The following is a 19,802-nucleotide window of genomic DNA, read 5'->3' as shown; positions in this document are numbered from 1 at the left end:
GCCTAATGGACAAAAGGAACAATTGCTAACTGACTTTGAAGAGGATAAATTGTTTCCTTTGAGAACTGTGCTGACTCTCTGATTCTGACAATGTCCAAGCCGTGCATGACACCTTTCAAAAGACCATCTTCAGGATGGGTGTAAGCATATAAAGCCCATCTTTACTCGGGCCCCGTAACAGGATTTCCCCAGTTGTTTGGTCCTTCGCAAGAAAATGGTTAGTCCAAAATTCAAAGAAACATGAGTTGTCACGGGTAAATTTTTGAACAGATAGTAAAGATTTGGTAAGCTTATATAGGAACAAGTAGGGCATCATTAATTTTCAAATTATTGATATTTGAATTTCCAAAGTGAGAAATTTGCAAACCTTGACGATTGCCAAACTGAACCGTGTCATATCCTGGATATGGCTGCATTTGATAAAGTTGTGTCGGATTTGCCGTCATGTGGTTTGTTGCTCCTATGTCAGGATACCACGGCTGATTAGGACCCATGAATGGATTTGGTGGTTGTTGTCATGCCATGTGTGCTTATGGTCCAGGATTGTAGTTTCATCTTGAATTGTTCTTTGGTCTTTTGCACTTATCAGCCCAGTGGCTTGGATCACCATAGTTGTAGCACTTGCCACTTCTTCTCTTCTTTGGATTCTGCTTCTTTGATTGATTTGTTTCCATGGTGGATACATTAGCCTCCCGGTGTGCTGATATACCATCGGGTTGAAGCAGAGTAGTCTTTCTGGTTGATTGAATCATGCCTTCAACTGTTTTCAAACTGTGCAATATCTCCTGATAGTTGATGTTTGTACCACGCTGAGTGATAAGATTCTGGATGGTAGAGTGATACTTTTCTCCCAAACCCTTGTAAAGAACTGACGATAGTAGATGTTGAGGGTAAGGGTTCCCCGAGGCAGCCAGATCATCAAGAATGGACTTCACTTTTTGCATATACGCAGTAACTGACACTCCTCCTTGCTCAAGCTCATGCAATTCAACTCCCATCTGAAACTGCTTGCTACCTGTAATAAGCCCGTAGGCATCTCCCAAAGCTAGCCAAATATCATGTGAGTATTTGAGATAAGCAATATCAGGAAACACCTCTTCGGTGATTGAATTTAGGAGCAAAGTCCTAACCACATTTTCTACATCATCCCATTGGGAAAAATATGGATTTATGATTAAATCTACAGCAGATGTCACAAAACTTGTTCTAGAAATAAATTTGGGTGGAGGAGGTGTTGAACTAAGAATGTGGGAAAGAAGATGATAGATTTGAAGGGTAGATTCCATGGAAATTCTCCATGCTTTGTAGTTGTGAGGGGTTAATTTGATGTTAATGGTGATATTTGTGGGTGGTTGTCTTGGTTGATCGACATGGGTAGAAACAGGTTCTGGATGGACAAAATTTGGTAAAATAGTGGTATTTGAGGGAGGAACAAAATTAGGTCAAAAATTGATTGAAGGTGCATCGATAGTATTGTGATACGAATTTGAGAAAAAAGATGGGGCTGGATCATGGGTTAATTGAGTATTATACCCAAATGGTGAAGTATTGGATTCAGAAATTACCTAACGGTTGTTACTGGCTTCGGCTGCCTGATAGACGGCTAGGGCAACGAGAACTGATGGAGAAAATAGGGTTTGAGTGGAACTGCTGCCTGGTATGCCGTAAAAGCAGTTAGCACCGCGGCATCGGCGGTGGAAGTAGTCGGAGTCAGGAGAGGCGCAGTTTGCACGTTGCGGACCGCATCAAAAGAGGTTGCGTTTGCCGCGGGCCGGCTGTTGTGACGCGATCGGCTGCGACGTGCCGCGAAGACTTGTCGCCTGGAATGCGGCTAACGCATTTCGGACAGCCTGCGGCAGCATGTCGCCGATGGTCTGAGGGAGCTGCTGTTGCACGGGCAGCTGGAGCGGCTGCTGCGTCTGTTGCATCTGCGATGTAGGTTGCTGGTTCACCGTTGCCGCGAGGAAGGACCACTCGCTTGTGACGAACGGTGAGGTAAATCTCCAACCTGAGCTCGGCGCAACCGACCCGCCTGATACAGTATTCATGCTATGATCAGGGGCAGCTATCGGTGCAGAAACAGTGGGTGCCGTGGCGGCGGCGGAGGATGCGACGGCGGCGGCAGCAGCTTTATATTGAGTATATGTTGGTGATTGTGGATGATCAGAGGATTCGGAGGATGCGGAAGTTGTTACTACTGATACCATGTTGAATTTATAGTTTGATATACGAGAATATTATGGAGATAGAGAGAGATAAATAATAACACAATAATGGTTTGAATCACCTTAATGATTATAGCTCAGAGGCCTTGTATTTATAGTGAGCTAATAGTAGTTTGTATAGGAATACAATACACAAGTATAAACGTATTGAAACTCTACCTAGCTAGGGTTATAGACAAATTAAAACTCTAACTAGATAAGAATCTATTTACAGAGATAATAAGAACATTATCTCTAACAAATATAACATAATTTATAATTGGAATAAACTTCATTGTAAGTATAATATTTCAATACATCTTTAATATTTTCTTCAATATGTCTCAAACTTCAATGAACAACTATTGTGTGAAACTTTATATCTATTTCTACCAAAATACATAAAAATAAAAAAACACACTCTATACCAATTAGATAAAATCAAACTAAAAAAATGAGTGGATTTCAACAGGTTCTAGATTAGAAAAATTAATCTAATTTCAATTAAAGCTAACAATTGAGTTCATATAAAGCCGAAAATCTAAACTTTAGTTAGAGTTAACAATCGAAACGATAACACCTAGCAACATATAAAAAAAAGAATATAAATATACAAAATCTCTATTTTAGTGATTTTGAAAAAAAAAAACAAATAAAAAAGAAAACATGGATAAGGTAGCGAGAGGTATGGAACTTGGGTAACAACAGAAATGGAATTTCATCTATGAAAGATGAAACTATAACAACTATTGTTTAATAAAAAATAAAACAACAACACAATTAAGAACAAAAATAACAACATATGAAAAAAATTGAATAATTACCTTGAGAAACATAAGAATTTCTTGTAAGTCTTGACACATTTGTATTTTCCGATTTTAGTTATCCATTCATCTTCCATTTCTATCAGATTTCTTCAATTGGAGATATCAGTTTGAAAAAAAGACAAATAAAAAAAACATGGATAAGGTAGCGAGGGGTATAGAACCTGGACAACGATAGAAATGGATCTGAAAGATGAAACTATAACAACTATTGTTTAATAAAAATAAAACAACAACACAATTGAGAATAAAATAATTACAACATATGGAAAAAAATCGAATAATTACCTTAAGAAATATAATACTATATATCATTGCCAGTGAATATGATGGTGAAATACTATTTATCATTCTTTATATAGAAGTTTATTTGTGACTTTTGAATTTTCTTTGCTTTGTATTTTTTCATCTTCTTGTAACTCTTACTTTCTTTTATTATTTTAATTAATAGGTTAGTAATTGTTTAATAAATCTGTTATTTTTAATTAATTAAATCTTTTTAATTTTGATTTTTTACTAGATTGACAACTCATCAAAAAAAGGCTTCTAACACACTTCTCCTCATTTCTCTCTGCTTCCACTATTATATATAGAGGTATAGAACCTATGTAACGATAGAAATGGATCTTAAAGATGAAACCATAATAACTATTGTTTAATAAAAATAAAACAACAACACAATTGATAACAAAATAACTACAACATATGAATATTTTTTGAATAATTACCTTCAGAAATATAATATTATCTATCATGGTCAGTGAATATTATAGTGAAATACTATTTATCATGCTTTATATAGAAGTTTATTTGTGACTTTTGGATTTCTTTTGCATTATGTTTTTTCATCTTCTTGTAACTCTGACTTTCTTTTATTATTTTAATTAATAGGTTAGTAATTGTTTAATAAATTTTTATTTTTAATTAATTAAATCTTTTTAATTTTGATTTTTTACTACATTGACAACTTATAAAAAAGGCTTCTAAAACACTTCTCCTCATTTCTCTCTGCTTCCGCTATTAGATATAGTATATATAGTATAGATTATTTTGATTACTTTTTACCAAAATAATTAGTGAATAAAGTTAATGGGTGATTAAAATTTTCACAATATTAATTATTTATGGCAAAAAGTATCATTAGACACCTGATCTTTCATTTTTTGGTTCATTAAACCTTTGATATTTTATTTTGATACATTAAGTCCATAATTTTTTATTTTTCTCATTAAGCCATTAATGACGAAATTAGTAAGTTTTGAATATGTAATTCTGTTAAAAAGACGTTATTAACTTCATATGTATTAGAAATAGTTAAAAATATATATATTTTTCACAGTTTGAATTAAGGTTTTACAATTTTCTTACAACCACATTACACATTCAAAACTGCTTTCAAACAGTGAAAATACAAATTTTGAATGCAGGTGCAATGAATAATAGTATGTTAACCGAATTTTATGTTCAAAATTACGTTTTTTGGTGGGCTTAATGGGACCAAAAATAAATGATCAAAAGGTTAATGAACCAAAAATGAAGGATCAGAGACCTAATAATACTTTTTGCCATTATTTATTCATTTGTATTGAAGAGTAATTAATTATTAAATTAAGAGTTAATTCATCCAAAAAAATATATTGATTGAGTATTTTGAGTATTTTAATCAAAATAGTTTAAAAAATTATTGTAATAATATTAATTACTCCCTCAGCTCTATATTACATGTCATTTTAGATAGTTGTATAGAAATTAAAGATATTGTAAAAAAAAACATTGTTTCCCCATATTTATTGATTTCAATATTTATTTATTCTATAATAAATCCATTATTCTAATAAATTTCCGTAAATCCGCATTTTATAGCAGAAAAAAAGATGACTTAATGTGTACTGATCATATAAAATGACATGTATTATGAAACAAAAAATAATCTCTAAAAAGACATGTAATATGAAACGGAGGTAGTAGTTTTTAATCATTAGAATTAATTATATTCCACAACATCTCATTGTAGCGCATCACACTCATATACGGATTTAGCGCATCACACACATATATTCCATATATATCATATTTGAGTTTGTATTTGAGTCATATGGTGTAGAGTCCAGCGTCTCAAAACAAACCATAAACGGACCAACACTTGGCCCTAAACCCTAACTTTTAATCCCTTCATTCCATTTTATAACTCATTCTAGCAAGTTAATTTTTTCTCCAAATATAAGTCATTCTAATTTTCCAAGAATTTAAGCATCAAACTTTTGTCTTGGTCCATGTATTTTTTAAGATTCCAATGTTTATTCTCCAACCATTCAACAACAACAACAAAGCCTTAGTCCCGAAATGATTCAGGGTCGGCTATACATTTTTTTTAATTAACCAATATAAATTTTTTAATTTGACTCTATATTAATTGCATTTCTTAATTTGTGTGAAGTACGCCGGATAACTTATATAATGGAACATGTGAAGTATTATTTTGCAGATTTATTAGTAGTTGTATATGTATTATAGTTTAAAATTTTGTAACCTCATTTATCTTGATTTTATTCATTATAAATATGTAATTAATTAATTTATTTACCGCTTTCCATTGTATTAACATCACATCAATTAAATGACCATAGTATCATATAAGTACAAAAGTTAAAAACATTTAATATTAGACAAATAAGTGAATATCCTGAACCTATTTCTGAAAAGTATAGTAGTCGAGCGCATTAAATCTGCTACACTTAATTTCCAAGTTTAGTAGATTGGATGGCGACTCAGTATTATTCATCTATATGCTTTTCAAAATCACATTTAAACAACATCAAATATCGAAATCGAGCGAGTCTAACCACTCAGGATAGTTGGGCTTCTTTTCCGGAAACATCCCGACCGGTGAGATCCCCACACCAGGAGGTACCATGCGCTCACACAAGTCCTACACAGAAAAACGAAGCACCTAAAGACCAAGTTTCATTATGTTCATGAAGTTGAAAACGTCGCATCTAGCGAAATGATTCTAATTCAGTGGAATAGTGAAAATAAGATTGTATATATTTTTAAGAAGACACTATAAAAAAAACAGTTAGCATTTCCATGAGACAAATTTAAAGCTTATCAACAACACATCAACAAGTAGTTTTAAAAGGTGATATATTAACATATGAACTATATGCTTCAATCAAGGCCATACACATCTATTACAAAAAAAACCAAAAAATTTATTATGAATATTGTTCTCTTCTCTAAAGAAAAAGACAATATAGGTCCACAAAAAAGAGGACGAGTTCAAATTGAAGATATATAAATATATTTGGAATGAAATATAATTATATAGAATTGCATGTGAAAAATATGCAATAGGTAATAGTTATCTTAATATGGAAATGATATAATCTTATCTCAATGTGGATCTTCTTCTGAGTACATGTGGACTTTTGGTACTGATGGGACACTTCGGTCTAAGAATTGGTGTTTAGCCACTTCTGAATTTGATCAAGGTTCCTACATTATGATTTACAATTGTAAGATCGATATCCCACCCAAAACCATTTGGGAATTACGAAAAGATGGACAAATTTTGAATCCCCATACCGGATTAGTTTTAACTGCAATTACTGGAAAGCTCGGAACTGTACTTACTCTCGAGCCTAATGTATCTTCCTCCTTCCAAACATGGCGTGCTGATAACAATATACAACCAGATATAGTATCTATAACTGCATCAGTGGATCATTTATGTATGCAAGCAACTTCTGATAATGGCGTTGTGCTAGAACAATGTAAAGCTCTAACCGTTTTAGAACAACAGTGGCTTCCTTATCCAGATGGAACCATAAGGCCTAAACAAAAGAATGATACATGCATTAGCTTTGATAATTTTTTCGATAAAAGAGTCGTTCTTCAATCTTGTGGCCTTGTTTCATCTAGCCAACGATGGATATTCGCTGCCGACAAAACAATTATCAATCCCAGAACCAATTTTGTTATGGAAGTCGATGACGCTCCCATAAAAATCCTTGTTTCGTCTCCCACTGGCAATGCTAACCAAGAGTGGGAAATCAGCTCGCTTTAATTCCTATAATATGTATATGATCTAAATGCAGGCACGATCTTATTATCCTATGTTCATGTATTAATAACCATGTTTCACCCGAACTCTTATTACAAATAAATAAAGAAATAAATTATATATTATCCTATGTTCATGTATTTATGGAACTAATTATTCACTTGCTTAATGCAATTTATTTGTTCCTATATGCTTAAATTTAACTATATATTATCAATAGAAATTTGCTGATATGGTGTAAAGTTATCAAGCATAAGGTTTATCAAATAAGCAGCATCTAAAATACAATCCAATGTTGGTATGGCAGCTACCAAGGTTGGGATTTGTAAAGTGCAATGTAGATGGACCTGTATTCAGAACCGAGCAGGTGTGTGGTCTGGGCGCTGTGGTTCGTAGTGACACATGACATTTTCTGTTGTGCAGCAGTAGCACAATTCAAGGAATCCATAATCCGAAAATTATATAAACATTAGCAATCCGTTCTAGCCTCCTATGGATGATTTCTTGCGGCACGGAGAATGTGGAGTTTGAGACAGATGGCAAAGTAATATAAGACTCACTGAATTCCTTAATAATTGATCAGTCTGAATTTGTGTCCATCATAAACAACTGCAGAAGTTTATTACACTCTAATCCGAACTCCATAGTCTCATATGTCCCTCGTTATGCTAAAGATTTTTGTACTGATACATTGCCTAATTGGCTTAGTGATGTAATTATTAGGGATTTGATTCCTTCAGATTAATAAATATACGGCTTATTTTTTAAAAGAAAAAGTTTGCAAAGAAAATTTGAAATAAAAACCACATTGGACTAAGTAAGAAATAAATTAGGCTAATTATACACTATCACTACAACAAAATCGACAGTTAGGGACTGAAGATTCAGTCACTATTCGGTCCCTAAACACGGTTACTGACCGAATTTCATGAGTTAACGACGAAATACATTGGGTCAGTAACTAGCTGGCCAGTAAAGGATTGCCGATGATTTTTCTTATTTAGTCATAGACTTTATTACCATCATCATATTACGACTATTCAGTCGGTAAACCAAAAAGATACTTATAATCAGCCTTACCGACGGAATTTACGTGGTTGCGATGACGAATAATTACATCATTAAATTAAGATTTTCTTATTTGGAGATATCAATTTTCAAATAAACTGACATTTAAATTTGGATCGAAGAGAGTTCTTTTCCAGTAAGGTAAATAACTAATACATCAAATTTTATTGTAATTTACATTACACGTTCAAAAATAGACATCAAGATCAAATTTCATTGTAATTTACATACACGTTCAAAAATCCGGCCAATTGATCCACCCTAAGAAACCGTATAGTTAGTTTAGTTAGTTTAATTCAGCCGTTTATGTCAAAAACAATTATAGTAACAGAAAAGAGGATACATATTGTGATGTAAAGAACAATGGAGATGAAATAGAATCCCTTATTTATGAAAAGGGGAAAACTCTGCTTTATATAGCAGTAGAAAATACGAAAGAGTAAATGGTCCATACTACCCTTGATATCAATTAAATGATATCAGTTACAAGTATATATATACACACTAATACCCGCCCCTCAAGTTGGGAGAGTTATGGTTAACAATCCTAACTTGACAAGCAAAGGCTGCATTTGTGAACCAAATAAATTCTTGGTAAGTATGTCTGCCAACTGGTTTTGTGAAGGAACAAAAGGAGTCACTATGAAACCCTGTTGCAGATATTCACGAACAACATGGCAATCTATATCAATATGCTTGACCTTCTCATGGAAGACTGGGTTTGCAGCTATGCAAATGGCAGCTTGATTGTCACACATAAGAGGAATAGGAAGCTGAACCTTGAGTTGAAATTCAGGTAACAAATAGCTTAGCCATTTTAACTCACAGACTGTGGTTGCCATGGATCTATATTCAGCCTCAGCTGATGATTTACTGACTGTCGACTGTTTCTTGGCTTTCCATGAAATCAAACTGCTTCCCAAGAAAATGCAATAACCTGTGACAGATTTCCTTGTAACTCTACATCTCCCCCAGTCTGAATCACAAAATGCAGTTAGTAAACCATCATTGTCTGCTGAGAAAAATAATCCCAGTTTCCTTGTTCCCTTCAAGTATCGAAGAACATGTGAGGCTACATTCCAGTGTTGCTGAGTTGGTGAATTCATGTATTGGCTTAATTGTTGAGTGATGAATGCTATGTCAGGCCTGGTAAACCCTAAATACAGAAGTCTGCCAATGATCCTTCTATATTTTTCTGCATCGAGGTATAAAGGAGAAGAATTTGGTTGATCTAGTTGCACTCCACTAGAACAGGGACTTGTAACAATAGCAGCATTAGACAGTCCTGCATCAACTAACAAATCAACAATATATTTCCTTTGTGACAAAATGATTCCAGCAGATGATCTATGTAATTCAACCCCAAGAAAATATTTAGCATAACCGAGATCCTTTATAGTAAAGGCCTTATGTAATGCACTTTTGATCTCGGCAATTTGCTCTTCAGAAGAACCAGTAATGAGCATGTCATCGACATAGATCACAATTGCAGTAAAATGCCCATTTGATTGTCTAGTCAGTAAACAATAATCATGCATAGATTTGTGAAAACCAAGTTGTTGCAAGGTAGAAGTGAATTCTTTATACCACTGACGCCCTGCCTGTTTGAGTCCATATAAGGACTTAGTCAGTTTACATACCTGACCCTTTTTTGACTTTGCATAACCTGCTGGTGGCCACATGTATATCTCCTCATCTACAGATGCCAAAGTAATATAAGACTCACTGAATTCCTTGATAATTGATCAGTCTGAATTTGTGTCCATCATAAACAACGGCAGAAGTTTATTACACTCTAATCCAAACTTCATAGTCTCATATGTCCCTCGTGCGAAAGGTACGAACGTGCTAGTTCCAATGCTAAAGATTTTTGTACTGATACATTGCCTAATTAGCTGGTCGGTAAAGGATTGACGATGATTTTTCTTATATAGTCATAAACTTTACGACCATCATCATATAGTCGCAAAAAGGTCCCTAGGTTCCGACTACATATTCAGTCGGTAAACCAAAACATTCAGAGATACTTCTGATCCTTGCCTTACCGATGGAATTTACGTTGTTGCGATGAGTAATTCCATCAGTAAATTAACATTTTCTTATTTGGAGATATCAATTTTCACCTGAAATTTAAATTTAAATTTGGATCGAAGAGAGTTCTTTTCCAGTAAGGAAAATAACTAATACATTAAATTTCATTGTAATTTACATTACACGTTCAAAATAGACATCAAGATCAAATTTCATTGTAATTTACATACACGCTCAAAAAACCGGCTAATTGATCCACCCTAAAAAACCGTATAGTTAGTTTAATTCAGCCGTTTATGTCAAAATCAATTATAGTAACAGAAAAGATGATACAAGTATTAGGAACTGATTAGTAGACTTTAAATATCGTTTAATTGCATTATTTGGAAGCATTTGGCTGAATTTTCCTGGTTTTTAACAGTGCATCAATATCATTCACTTGGATGTCATGAAATATAATAAAACTGAGGAAATTACAAGCCATTAAGCAATAACGAAACCCTAAAAGGAACCCTAAATCTTAATTTTGTTACTTGACACTTTTTTTGACCTAATTATTTTGATATAAATTAAACCTAATTAAAGTGTCCAACCAAATTTAATTTTGGATTGAATTGATCTTATTATATATCTAGGGGATTAATAAAAAAATAATAAATTGATCCGGACCCAAATATGTAAATCCACGTTTTAAGGTTTTTCGCGCGCTTTCATTTTATGTTTTCGATATATTAAGTGCTCTAAAATTAAAAGTGACTAGCTTATTACATTAATTGATTAATTAGGTCAAAAACTAAGTTTAATGGTTGAAATTCATTATTTAGATCAAAAAAATTGAAAAATAATTTAAAGAAAAAAACAATAAAAACAACACGAAAATCACTAAATCGCATATTTGAGGTCATAAACGGCTGAATTTTTCCAAAAGTGTGTCGCGCCCACAGTGGGTTTGACCGTTGGCTTGTTTCCGATGGGATTAGGGGAACGAAACCCTAAACCCTAATTTTGAGACGACAATTTTTTTACCTAATTATTTTGATCTTGAAGTAACCATAATTAAAGTGTCCAACCAAATTTGAGTTTGGATTGAAATGATCCTACTATATATCCAGAAGATTAACAACAACAAAAAAATGATTCGGACCCAAATATGTAAATACACATTTTCGGGTTTTTCAGGCGTTTTCATTTTATTTTTTTCGGTATATTAAGTGCTCTAAAATTAAAAGTGGCTAGCTTATTACATTAAAGTCAACTATTAATTAATTAATTAGGTGAAAAAAATGAAAAATAATTCATAGAAAAAACAATAAAAGTCGTACTAAATCACTAAATCACATTTTGGATGTCCTAAACGACCGAATTTGGCCAAAAGAGGGTGGGACCTATAGCTTTGCTGTAGGTTTTGACCGTTGGCCCATTTCCGATGGGATTAGATAAAGGTTATACACCACATATGTAATTTACCCGCATTACTAAACTTTATTTTTTTAAATATATAAATATTATAATTGAGTTAGCTCACGAGCTTTTATCGAGCTTGTTATGAACTTGTTCACGAGCCTCTAATCGAGCTTGCTCGCGAGCTTTCGAGCCGAGCTTTGGTCTGCTCAAGCTCGTTTACAAACTGAGCCTAAAAATCGTGCACACGAACGGCTCATTAAAAAATCGAGTAGAGCCGAGCTTAGCTTTTATCGAGCTGAACGTCGAGCCGCTCATGAGCGGCTGGGCTCATTTACAGCCCTAGTCCTGATATTTCATTGGACAATTCACATCGAAACTTGATTAATAGAGGATTACTCATTTCATCTATGTCTGAAATTGTATTTTAGTTGTGAACATAAAACTTGATTAATAGAGGATTGCTCATTTCATCTATCTCTGAAATTGTATTTTCTACAGTTTGAAATATAATCTTTACAATAAATCTATAATCAGAACACACATAAAAAAAATTACTTTCAAACCATTAAAAATGTAAATTCCAATTTAGATGAAATTAAATAATACTCTATTAATCGAGTTTTATGTTAAAAATTGACTTCTCTTATTATTTATAGGCTTACTAATTTGATCAAAAATAAAAGATAAGCAGTTTAATACGTTGAAATTAAAGATTAAGAGCTCAACGCAATAAAATCATTTGGGGATAAGGTCCAAATTTGTCTAAGTCATTTCTAGTGTATGAATTAGTAAAATTTTATCCATAAGAGCATTATTTAATTGTCACTGTCACATTATTTGGACTTTTAAACTGATATTTTTTTGTATTAGTTTCGACACGAGTTGTTCGAGCACCTAGTGGTTCCTATCTTAATCAAAACATATTATGCCCATTAAGATTAGAATTTGATATTTCTAGTTTAAGCAATTTTAGATCTCCTTTCATATAAGTCATTTGAAGTCAAATTTACATATCTTTTCATTTATAAAGACTCCAGCAGCAACATTTATAAAGTGATTTGAAAAGGTATATCACTTTCATTCTCGCATCCTTCATTCTCACATTCATCTTCTTGCTCTTTTATCACCATTAACGTCTACTGTCAACTGATTAACCATCAAAGGTTTATTAGTTTTAATAGAAGAAAAAAAAAATAGAAGAATACAAAGAGGTATTCTCATATTTGCTACAACCTTACTTGATTCAAAAAAGAAAAATGACAAACAAAAAATGATCCAACTAATCCAAAATCATAAAAATGTACAAGCGTAATCAATCACCTAATAATTAGAAAATCATAAATACAAATTCATTAGAATGAAGTTAATGTAGGAGAAAAAAAAATAAGACTGATTCTCAATAGCAAAAGCGTGTTCTTCTCCTCATTCGCTTCCATTACCACCACTGTCGTCTGGAAATCCACCACTTTATTGTCTTATTTTACATATAATCAGTCAAATATAATCACCTCACCGGTAACAACTACCTTACTATTTTCGAGAAGAATAAGAAGATTTGATTAGGAATATAAAATAAAGTCGATTGCATCTATTGATAGAAATTCCCTAAATTCATCAAAATCTTCATCAAGCGATGAAGAAACGACAAAATAACACAAAAGTAAATTAGTAATTAATAATGAAACAATAGTTCTGAACGATTCAGATGATGGATATTTCAATTTGCATATGAAATATGAGATGCTATTTATAATTAAATATTTTGAATTGATGAAACTATTTGATGGAATTTGTATAGGCCGTGCAATTAATAAATTTAATTTAACAATAACACCGAAATATTATTTATGATGTTAATATAGTAGTTATGATATTTCAATTTTTTAATTAATATTAATATAAATAATTTAAATTCATATGTTTTCTCCTACGGTGCCAACTAACCAAAAACACCTCTAAAACACTTTTTATCAATTCTCTCTACTTCCGCTATTACATATAGTATAAATTATTTTGATTACTTTTTACCAAAATAATTAGTGAATAAAGTTAATTGGTGATTAAAATTTTCACAATATTAATTATTTATGGAAAATAATATCATTAGGCACCTGATCTTTCATTTTTTGGTTCATTAAACCCTTGATATTTTATTTTGATACATTAAGTCCATGATTTTTTATTTTTCTTAATAAGTCATTGATGACCAAATTAGTAAGTTGTGAATATGTAATTCTGTTAAAAAGACGTTATTAACTTTATATGTATTAGAAATAATTAAAATTATATTTTTTACTGTTATAAATTCGTGAATTATAGTTACTATTTTCGGATATTTTGATTTAATTGTAATCCCTACTTATTTTTATGATATGATTTAAGACTTTAATTAAACAATTACAGTTATAGCTTTTTAATTAAACAATTTCTCTAATTTCTCTAATTCATAATTTCTTGAAAATATTAACTAACAAAATATCATCTAACATCAGGTTGATCCCTTTGCTTCCTGACTACGATACAGTAGATTGTTCAATTATAATGTGAAGTCAAATTAAAATTTAATTTCATGAATGGGCCTAATTTCTTAAATCGGATCCAGCCCAACTATAATAATCACAAGTGAAGCCCAGCCCAATATTTTAATGACTCAGCCCTAGTATAGAAGATTTTTGGATAAGTTTGTAGAAGAAAAATATCTATAAACAATTTTCAAAATTTTCAATATAATCTGTTAATCAGTAGGTGTTTAATCTGTCATTCAGCGAACATCTGCTGATTGATAGATTAAACACCTCTTAATGTTCAAATAGGTGTTCAAGCCTTTAATACTTACTAACAGATAGATTGAACATCTCTTAATTGACATTGACAGATTGAATAAATTAAGATGACAGTAATAGTAATATATAAAAAAATGGTAAATAGCTTCTCCAAAAGTTAATTTAGTCCATCAGAATTTTGAAAATGACTTATTAATTGTTTAAATTTGATTAAAGTAATTTATTAACTGTGTATTTAGTTAAAGTATTTTGTTAAATGTGTATTTAGTTAATGTGACACTTTTCAATTTATCGAAATCTCATTTTGCTTATCATCGTCGTAGAATGGAATTAAAGCGATAATAATATTGTTTTAAGCAACTATTAGAGATTAATCAGTCGTTATTATAATTGGAGGGTCGTTATTGTTTTTTTTTTTTGGACAAAGTTATGAGCTGATAGTCCAGATTTATTAATTATAATGTCAAGTCAAATTAAAATGGGTTAGTTACAAGAAATTCACAATTACTATATAAAAATACAGTTATCTCATAAGAGAGTAAGTAATTTTAAATTTGTCAGAAATTACTAAATTCATACTGCATATGTCATGGATAGACACATCATTTAGATATGGGCGTGCCGCTCTGGACATAAACAGAAAATTTGATCCATCTTCATGCTCTCTCCAGTAATGGGAGAACCTATGCTTTAGATATAATTGCAAACGCCATGGGAAACTGTACAAATCCAGAGATTCTTAGGAAATTTTTCCTTAATATTGAAAAGATTTAAAAGTGAAATAATGTTAGGAAAGAAAAGAAAGTGAAGGGAAAGGGAAATTGAAGAGAAGAAAATGAAATATGCTTCAAGTAAGGGTTTCACACATTAAGAATGCCATGGACAAAGGGGAGGTGAAGAAATAAGAAGCAGGCGAAAGTGAAGGATGACAAAGATGAGAAAATATGGATTTAACTGTTTTAGTTTGACAAAAGGAAGATAAAAATTAACTGGTTGATAAAACACATAAAACCACCTTCCATAATTGTAAAAATAAATTGATAAATGTTTTTTCGTGTAATTTCCTTAATTAAAATTTAATTTCATGAATGGACCTAATTTCTTAAATCGGATCCAGCCCAACTATAATAATCACAAGTAAGTTCAACCCAATATTTAAAGGGAAATTCATATAAAAATTCACTTTTAAAAATTTATTTACAATTATGTTACTTTACATTATTTCAAATTAATAAAATCATTATTTGTAATATGTTTTAAGGATTAAGATTTATAGATTAAGGATCTAGGATATATTTACTAAGAGAATTTATAAACTGAAATGTATTTTTTTAAATTAGAGTATAAAATCATATTTGATTAATTATATATGAAAAATAATAACATATTAAAAAATAATTTTAATAATATGATTTAATTTTAATTTTATAACCAATTGTAATATACATGTAAAAAGTCCATTTTTAAATGGCTAAGTCCTTATACAGAAAATTATTTATCTTAATTGGCCAAGTTTATTAGTGTACTTTCAATTATATCATTTATCACCTTAGCACCCATAACATTGCTTAGTTCATAAATTTATAATTTATGGAATTGCGCCATCGTATCTATTATATGGATCTTGTGGCGTCTCTGTCATAATGCTATTTTTGATGGAGTTCGGTCGGAAATTGCCATCGCACTTTGTATACTTTGGAAGTCGGTTAAAGAAGTCAGTTTTTTCCACAAAGGTTATATGATCAATTCCATTCGGGATAAATTTATTTGGACAAGTTTTGCATTCAGGGAATCATTAAGCCACCTATTCATACCATTTCGGTTCACTAGTTTGAACTGACATGTTATTGTACCTAAAGAGATTAGCAATACACATAGAATTTACTTCAACCTTAGTTTGAACCGCCCACTATCCCATGCATGCTTAATTGCAAACATGGCTCCTATAAGTTCTGGCCTCATATGCAAACGTAGATGAAATGGAAAATGAAAAAGAACCAATTGGTATAGCTCTACTGTTGCGGTAAATACATCCAGCTCCTGCCATTCTAGGAGTGCCAAAAGATGAACCATGCTTTTAGCCGCATTTCCAAAGAACTTCTAAGATAGCCTGAGCTGAAAGAGGCCGACGATAAAAAAAAAAAGGACCTCCTTAGAAACATAAATATCTATCAACGTGTTAGAAGCAGGACCCATGCTCATTGCATTCGATCCCTAATGTACTTCTATAGTAAATGAAGAGCATTGTGAATATTGGGGGTAAGTCTTTGGAAAAATGAATCATTTCGAGTCTTCCAAAGAATCCATTCGCAGTGAATACTAGCAGAGTCCCAAAGAACCCCGGTTTAAGGACTAAATCGACAATGCAAAATACTGTAAAAAAAAAGGGTTGAGAAATTACAATTTGTGCGCATATTTCGTCCAAAAATACTTGAAATCGCATGTCAAAGATTCGAAGAAAAAACACATGTGACAAACACGTGATCTAGTGTTTCAAAGGCAGCAAAGCAAAGACTAGTATGGTGTTCAAGCAGGTGTTCAAGCCTTCAACACCTCCTGATTAATAGATTGAACATCTGCTTAATCTATTAGCCTACTGTTTAATTCTTATATTTAAATAATACATTCAACCGCTTAAATATTTGAATTATTAAACAATTTAGTTCCTCTATTAAAAAAAATCTAAAAAGTTAAATTCAACAAAACTTAAAAATTAAATACAGTGTTATTAAAATACCAAATAAATTATTTACCCAATAAATTTCTCCAAACAAAAAGATACATTGTTTAATTATTAATTTTAATCTAGAATATAAAGTCAAATTAAAATTTAATTTCATAAATGGGCCTGGATCCAGCCCAATTATATTAATCACAATTGAAGCTCAGCCCAATATTTTAATTATGCGCAGTCCTTGTACAGAAGATTGCCGATCTCGAACCGGTTAATCCAAATAATCTATCAAAACAACATATGGAACTGGTTAATCCTCCGGGTCAAATACATATTAAGTACAAAATTACAATTAAATCATATCATCAAACTTAATTTTTAATATGTCATTATTCTTTATATATTATGATTTTACATTGTAATTTATAAAATTTAGACTCCAATTCATAAATCATAAACCCTATAAAATATATTCTAGGCTTCTAATTTATAAATTATAATCCTTAAAATATATTAAAAATACTGATTTTACTAGTTTGATATAATTCAAAATTATAACTTGACATAGTTGTAAATAGGTTTTAAAAGATGAATTTCTGTGTAATTTTTCCTAATCCAAATCTATCCAAATAATCTATACAAAAAAATTGGTGAAATATAATTATTATTACAATATTTATGTTTGTTTCGTAAAATTTAGTAGAAACTTCAAACTTTCACATATATGGGAACATCGTCCATATAATGGTTAAAAAATTATTAGTTTTTGTTCGTTTTCCCATTTTTGCGTTTTCACATTTTTCTGGTTTTTGTATTTTTCGTGTATTTTTACGTTTTTAGTTTTTCACGTCTTTTCCGTTTTTCGTTTTCGCATTTTTCACATTTTTCTCATCTTTCACATTTTTTCTCATTTTTTTATTTTTGTGTTTCATGTTTTTTCTCGTTTTTCACATTTTTGCATTCTTTCTATTTTTCGTATTTTCCCGTTTTCACATTTTCCCCGTTCTTTGCATTTTTCATGTTTTTCTCATTTTATATTTTACCGTTTAATAAGAATTTTGAATAATAAATACAAATAATAAAAATATATATATTGGCTAGTTGTAATGGGAATTCATACCTATTTTGTACGTAATCCCCATTACATTGTAAAGAAAAATTGAGTGATGCGATTGTGATTCTATTACGACAAAAACAATAGACTAATCCAAATAAATAATGAACATTAAATAGATATCTCATTACAATGTTCATTACAACGTACCAAACGGGACCTAAAACCTTAATGATTTAATGATGTAGAGAAAATCTTTTCCCAACTATTTACCACCAACTTTCATCAGAAAAGAAATGACAGAAGGATCTGAAATTGTATATGTTAAGTAATACAAGGAAAATTACATACAGGACCCTTAAACTTTACATTTATTTTTATTATGATCCCTGTACTTCAAAATCAAATATTATAGCTCCTTAACTTTACACTTTATTAATATAATAGTGATAACATCGAGATATTATCATGAGGACCAAAAGAGATATTCGTCTTTAAGTATGCCACGTAGCAATCTCCTAAAAGGAAGCTGGCTGACGAATCTCCCCGGATTAGCTCTAGGAGATCCGCTGGCGGATCTCTAAGGCGAATCTCTCCATTCGCCTCAGTAACGGCTGGCCGCCGGCTCGGCCATAAAAGATCATTAAATGAATCATTAATTGTCTTACCCGCCAGGTTAAGAGTAACCTGTAGCCGCCATTAAATGAGCATTAATGGAGACTTTCTAGTTACCTAGAGGTTACGAACTTCTCAACTATATATAGCCTACTATCCTAGGCTATCAAGGTACTCACACTTTTCTATATTCTCTAAGCTTTGTCAATACAGTTTATTCTCCATATTCTCTACTGACTTTGGCATCGGAGTTTCCCCCATCGAACCCAACGACGCAACCACAGGGACGAGCTCCGATCAGAAATTTCTCCCTTGTTATCAATTGGTGCGGTGAGCGTGGAATCCTTGATCAAATAAAGGGTTTTTCGTTCGCGCTGAAACATCATGACCAATGGAGGACAAAATCCCTCCTCTAGGATTGAATCACCGATAATTACACCATCTAGTGCCGATCGCACTGACACAACTGCTCCTATAACAAATATTGATGGAAACATGCCCACTGCTTCTTTCATCGATATGTGTGCTCAGGATATCGAAGCACGATATGGGCTTGAGATTGGGAACCGCCTTCGGGCATTCATGACTCTTCCTCCTCGTTGGAGTACGGTATCTACGTCAGCTGTCTCATCTTTACCTCCATTAAACTTTGGTCTTGGACCAGGTGCCCATAGTTCTTCATTCCTTCAAGATCACAACATTGATTCCATGATAACTACCACGGCATCGGGTGGCGAGTGACCGGTTAACCGGGAGTTATTCCCTGGTGAGGGAAGTCGAAGGAATGATACGGTCCCTCCTGGAGGATCAGGGGTTCCAAGGTTTAATCTTGATGGGCCAAATGTACCCAGGCGCCCGCGGACAAATTCGTCTCTTGGCAGATTTAAGGAGCCCATTCGTAAAAAGCATAGAAAGGATAAGGATAAGCGAGCAAGGTCCCCTTCGCCTCGACGAGCAAGATCCCCACGTCGTGGCAGATCACCTCCATCTACTGGTCGTAGAAGAAGTAAAAGGCCAGAAAAAACATCTCATATAGGTGGACCACCGCCACCTCCATCTTCAGGAACTGTTGGACACACCTT

Source organism: Euphorbia lathyris, chromosome 3 (assembly GCF_963576675.1).
Source record: "Euphorbia lathyris chromosome 3, ddEupLath1.1, whole genome shotgun sequence".
NCBI classification, from domain to species: Eukaryota; Viridiplantae; Streptophyta; class Magnoliopsida; order Malpighiales; family Euphorbiaceae; genus Euphorbia; species Euphorbia lathyris.
Note: the sequence above shows the minus strand (reverse complement) of the source record.